Source organism: Sorex fumeus, unplaced genomic scaffold (genome assembly GCF_029834395.1).
Source record: "Sorex fumeus unplaced genomic scaffold, SorFum_2.1 ptg000128l, whole genome shotgun sequence".
Classification (NCBI taxonomy): domain Eukaryota; kingdom Metazoa; phylum Chordata; class Mammalia; order Eulipotyphla; family Soricidae; genus Sorex; species Sorex fumeus.
In genome coordinates, this window is record NW_026606185.1 from 41640429 (window position 1) to 41646379 (window position 5951).

The 5951-nt window shown below is 41.6% G+C and overlaps 1 non-coding gene across 1 annotated transcript; it reads left to right on the forward strand.

Moving 5' to 3' along the window:
* The first annotated feature begins 3259 nt into the window (after positions 1 to 3259).
* Positions 3260 to 3370, forward strand: LOC130045554 (U6 spliceosomal RNA). The gene has a single exon (XR_008795549.1). It is a non-coding gene; the product is annotated as a U6 spliceosomal RNA (small nuclear RNA).
* Positions 3371 to 5951: the final 2581 nt, after the last annotated feature.

Consider the following 5951-nt stretch of genomic DNA (forward strand, 5'->3'; position numbering starts at 1 on the left):
AATATTCCAGATTCCTCTACTTTCCCCATGGAAAAGAATTCCAGGAGAGGACAAAATAGTAAAATAATTTAATTTTTAATACAAAGAATTTACAAAGGATGTGAAAAGAGAGAAATAGCACACAGGCTTGAAAAAAAACAAGCAAGATTTTAAAGGTTTTGGAAAGAAATTAGAGACTATTTCACCAGATTTTTTTGATCTGGATGTCTCTGTTTACACAAAGGTTAATCAGGGCACTACAACTGGGAAAGTCTTGCAAGGTGGATGGTCCTTTCTTATTCTTGCCTTGACCATTAGATTTACCTGTAATTCTTTCTCTTCTGAGGTGGCCCACCCTGGTGTGGGTGGAGCATTGAATTTCTGCATCTGAATGGTGCTTCAGTTTTTCTTTCCACACTGAAGGTTTGCATTTCAAAGGGATGTATTCCAAGTGCCTTTGGGCTACTTTAGGGCTAGAATATTTCTTCTTATGTTTTATTATTTCCACAAAGCTCATTATCAGGGTTCCACAAATCAGATACATCTGGGACTCCTGTTATTTTTTTTTTCTGTTAGTAACACCATTGCTATATTATAACTGGTGTGTTTAGGCAATACCAATCAAAGTTATTCTTTATACATTTGGAGTAAAACTCTAGGTTTTTGAATCATTTTTTTTATTTTTTGTAATTCTATTTAATTGTTAATATCTCTTGTATGCTTTTGCTGTAGGCAGATAGGTAGGGGCCTGGTAATGTACTTTTGGGAAATAATAAAATTTGAAAAGAGATTACCCAGCCCTCAAATAGCCCAAAGGCATGAAGACCACATTTCTTTGAAACACAAATTCTTAGTATTTGGAAAGGACAAAAGGAAGCACCACCCAGTTGAAGTAATCCGAGGGCAGGCCCATAGAAGGGTGAGTTCCTAAGAAAAAGACAAACTGAAGAAGTACCTATGGGATTATGAAAAAACGCCATTTACAGTGCAAGAGATGTTATTATGAAGGAAGCCACTAAACAATGCCAGGGATAAGATTTGAGAAAACTATCAATAAAGTAAGGCTCTCCTTGTGATAATGCTCAGATTAACTTCATGTAATCTGAGAAGACAGCGGAGAGCTCCAGGAAAGAAAAAAAAAAATGGGGGAGGAATTGTAAAAATTCGCCTTCCAAATGCCATTCAGACCTTGCTTGTTCTTCTCTTTATCTTTCTTTCTCTTCTCTTCCTCTTTCTTCAATAAAGAAAATTCTCTGTTGAGCATTGCTTATTCTGACACCCCCTCCCCCATACACACACAAACTCTGAAGAAATAGGCATTCTTTCTTTCTAGAACATATATTCTCTCTCCTTCTCTTCCTGTTATCTTTTACAGTAAATTCCTTTCCATAAAAACTATCTGGCTTTGCTATTATGCATCCTAAAATATTTTTCTGCAATGGAAGTCTACAGACCCTGATTGCCCATATCGAGATTAGGGCTGACTTCCCTTTCCTGCAAAGTGCAATACCTCACTCCAGTTCCAGTCCATGGCGTCCCACGTTATCAGGTATTGTGAGGGACAGGCCCAAAATAGACCACCAGAATTAATTTAGCTTAGCTTAACAGGAACCTGCATTGCAAAATAACTTTTTTTTCCCCTGAGCAAGGAATTCAGATACAGGTGCCCCGAGTTGCATGTCACAAGAAGGGGGGGTAGAGTCATGATCAGATGACCAGATGTCTTGTCACAAGACACAGGACTGCCCCCAAAAACCAGGACGTTCCTAAGCACTGACGCAAATGCTGATCTTTAAAATATAGGCTAAGGAGTGAAGTACTTTGAAATGGATTGGTCAGTAAAGTATGGGTTATTACAAATCTATTGGCTATGAAATGTGCAAGTTCTGCTGTAACAGCCAAGGAAGGCCTATATAAGATCTCCTTTGAAGAAGCTCAGGATCTTGCCCATCCAGAAACCTGCGTGTCTGCATAGGCGGCTTGACCCTGGCTAGCCAGTCTTGCAATAAACCCTGCTTGCTGTTTGTAGTATCTGGAGTTTCTTTGTCGTTAAAGGGTGATCACAATCCAAGGGAGATCATGATCCATGTCCTAACAGTATCAAGGATCAACTCCCAGAACAGGTGGGTTTCAGGCACAACATTGACAGCTGTCTTGTGGGGCTAGTGGAACAGGAATAGACTTTACCAGTCCTATGAAACTCAATCCATGCCATTTCCAAAGTGTAGGTGGTCTCAATGGGTCGAGCAGAGAGGAGGAGAAAGCTCTTTTCTTTGGGTTACCTCCCTTTCTCCCCATTTAATGGACCCACCAGTAACAACTTTTTAAAAATAAACATTTTATTTGCTCAGAGAGTATAGCATTTTTGTTAGTAAGTCAATTTGAAAATTAGCATTATGCTTTTTCATAGTGAAAGAGTAAGCCTTAGTTTCCCTTCACCAGTAGTTCCATTTCTCTCCCTTCCACTGATCTACATCTTTCCTAATGTACACTTCATCCCAAGGACCTGTCTCAGTGGAATTTCCCAGTACCATAAAACTCTTTTCTGGAGCCCAGGCTGACAGGGAGACTAAGATAATTTTGACTGGCTGGACAAGACTGTAACCTTCCTGCATCCTCTGCAAACACTAATTGATAAGGAACATAAAGATCCTTTAAAAGGACCTGCACAAAACTCCCATTTAACTTACCTGACACATGTTTTTCCCTACTTGGTAAGTTCCTTTTTCTTTCTCTTTTCCTTTCAAATAAACTGTTCTACTTCCCAACACTGAGTCTGAGCATCTTTATTACTTAATATTTTCATTCTTGAAAATATTGAAGAACCTGGGAATCATAGCTGAACAGATTCCCACTGTTGCTACTCCTGCAGCATTTGCATCAATAAGAAAGTTACTTTGTCTTTTTATTTCATTATTATTATTATTATTATTATTATTATTATTGTATTTTGAGCTGGTTCACCACCTCATCGTGGCAAGGGCGTGGCAACGGTGCCAACCAATGAAAAGCAAACCAATATGACATCCACACGGCAGAGCCTGGCAAGCTACCCGTGGCGTATTCCATATGCCAAGAGGTAAAGGTAAAGGCCCTCCCGTTGATCGTCGATTTGCTCAAGCGGGCCCAGTAACGTCTCCATTGGAGACTTTGTTGTTACTGTGTCTGGCATATCGAATACTCTCGGTAGCTTGCCGGGCTCTCTGAGAGGGGTGGAGGAATCGAACTCGGGTCAGCCATGTTGGCCGCTTGTAAGGCGAACGCCCTACCCGCTGTGCTATCGCTCCAGCCTTCGGCAGCACATATACTAAAATTGGAACGATACAGAGAAGATTAGCATGGCCCCTGTGCAAGGATGACACGCAAATGCCAAGAACAGTAACAAAAATGAGTCTTACTCCCTGACCCTGGAAAAGCCCCCAATACAGCAGCATTGAAATGGACTAGGCTGCCAAAATAAAGAAGGACTAAAATGACTGTCTGCACTTATAACTCATGTACACTAGCATCAGAAGCATCCATCGAGAACATTTTGATGCAAGCACAGAAGATCAAGTACAACATCATTGGGTTGACCGAGAGGAGGAGGCATCAATCACATCATGCTGTTTTTGACACTGGAGAAGAACTGTTCCTTGGAACATGCAACAGTAGAGGCATTGGTGGTGTCAGTGTCCTTGTCAACATGAACATGGCCATGAGCATTGATTCATTTGAATGCCTAACAACCCAAATTGGACACTTACATTTGAATGTATGTGGCTCATTGCTGGTAGTTTCTATCTTCGTAGGCTATGCACCTACATCTAACTACAACAAAGAAGAAATTGAGAAGTTCTATATGGAGCTGAAGAAGTTCTATAATGAAGACCACGCCTTCTACAAGGTCATTGTTGGTGATTTTAATGCGAAGATAGGACCGAGAAGGTCACTTGAAGAACTTCACATTGGGGCCTACAATCTAGAATGGAAAGTAAGGTGAGACTGTCTGATTTAACCATGTTGACTAAGATCATCCACAGTAACTCGCAGTTCCAGAAGGCTGAATCTAAACACTGGACATGGGAGTCTCCTGGTGGACAGTCCCACAACGAAATTGACCACATCATATTCAATCAACGGTTTTGCCTGACCAATGTCACTGTTGTCCCAAAATTCCAAACAGGATCAAACCACTGTCTCCTTCATGCGAAATTTTACTTCAGGAGCTGGGCAAAAGGGCTGCAAAGTTTAAAAAGAGAACCCCAGAACAACCACCAACTGGGAGTTCTTTGGATCTATTGTGGAAATATGGGAAAATGCCTCCATTGATAACATTGACAAGGAATACAATCAACTGGTTCAGCATCTCCATGATTGTGTAAAGAATGCTGAGAGAGAAAGTCACAAAAAGACACCTGTGTCGAGCTCATTAGCCAACATGGTTTGACGCGAGCCTCAGGCAATCACAAGCTAATATCCAAGTTTGCAAAGCAGTGCAGAGAAGCGATAAAGGAAGATTTCAGAGAGAAAAGAGCAGCAGTCTTGGCCAATGTGGCAGAAGCCAGGAAAGGTATTCGCAATGCCTGTCTGTCCTTCGCCAACTGTAAGACCAAAATGACTGCCCTCCGACATCCTGATGTATCCATCACATCTTCCAGAAGGGCAATAGAAAAGGTTACCACAACTTCTCCATGGATCTCTTTGATAGCCACATTCACCTGCCCACATACCAAACACTGCAGGATGGGTAAAGTCGTTCCCAGCATTCTCCCTTCTGAAATCCAATATGCCATTCATTCGGTAAAGAAGCATACAGCACCCGGTTCAGACAAGGTCAGACCCGAACATCTGAAGAATCTGCCGCCAGTACTCATCAATACACTGGCTCAACTCTTCACACACTACCTGTCTGAATGCAAGGTTCTGTCCCAATGGAAAACCAGCTATACCATCCTATTGTATAAGAAGGGAAACATCCATGACATCAGCAACTATTGCCTGATCTGCCTGTTTCCTGTCATCTACAAGTTATTCACTTGAGTCATCCTGAATAGGATTAGCAGAACTTTAGATGAAGGACAACCAGCAAGCAAGCTGGGTTCTGAAAAGGATTCAGCACAATCGACCATATCCACATGGTGACCAAACTCATTGAGGTTTTGTGAGAATTCAAGATGCCACTCTGTCTAACGTTCATTGATTTAAAGAGGGCCTTTGATTCTGTTGAGACTGAAGCAGTCATTAAAGCCCTAACCAAGCAGGACATTCAAACTCAGTGTATCAGGATCCTCCATGAGCTGTATTATGGATTCACCACCAGGATCTCACCATTCTACAAGGAAGTGATCATTGACGTAAAGAGAGGGATTTAGCAGGGTGATACCATTTCACTGAAATTCTTCAGTGCTACCCTCAAGAATGTCATGCGACAACTGGAATGGGAAGGAATGGGAGTGAAGGTAGATGGTTGGCAACTACACCACCTCCCCTTCGCTGATGACATCATTCACCAAACATTAGCCAAGCAACAGAAATGCTGGACTACTTCAACTGTGAATGTGAAAATGTTGGACTACAGCTGAATCTTACGAAGACAATGTTCATGAGAAATGGACTAGTCCCTGATATTCCATTTGCTCTCAATGGAACAAACATCTCTATAGCAGTTATGTGTACCTAGGTCGAGAACTCAACATGACAAACAACCTGGCATCAAAGCTATGCAGGAGGAAGAGAGCAACATGGAACGACTTCAAGAGCATTGAAGAAGTGGTTAAAAGAATGAAGAACCTCTGGCTCCAGGCACATCTTTTTGACTCCACTGTTCTTCCTGCATTAACATATGCCTCAGAGACCTAGGCCCTAAGAAAACAGGATAAGAATGCTATTTGGGTCTCCCAAAGAGGAATCAAAAGAGTTTTGCTTGGAATATCACGTTTCACTCAAGTGAGAGAAGGAATCCATAGTTCCGACCTTTGTCAACAATCTAG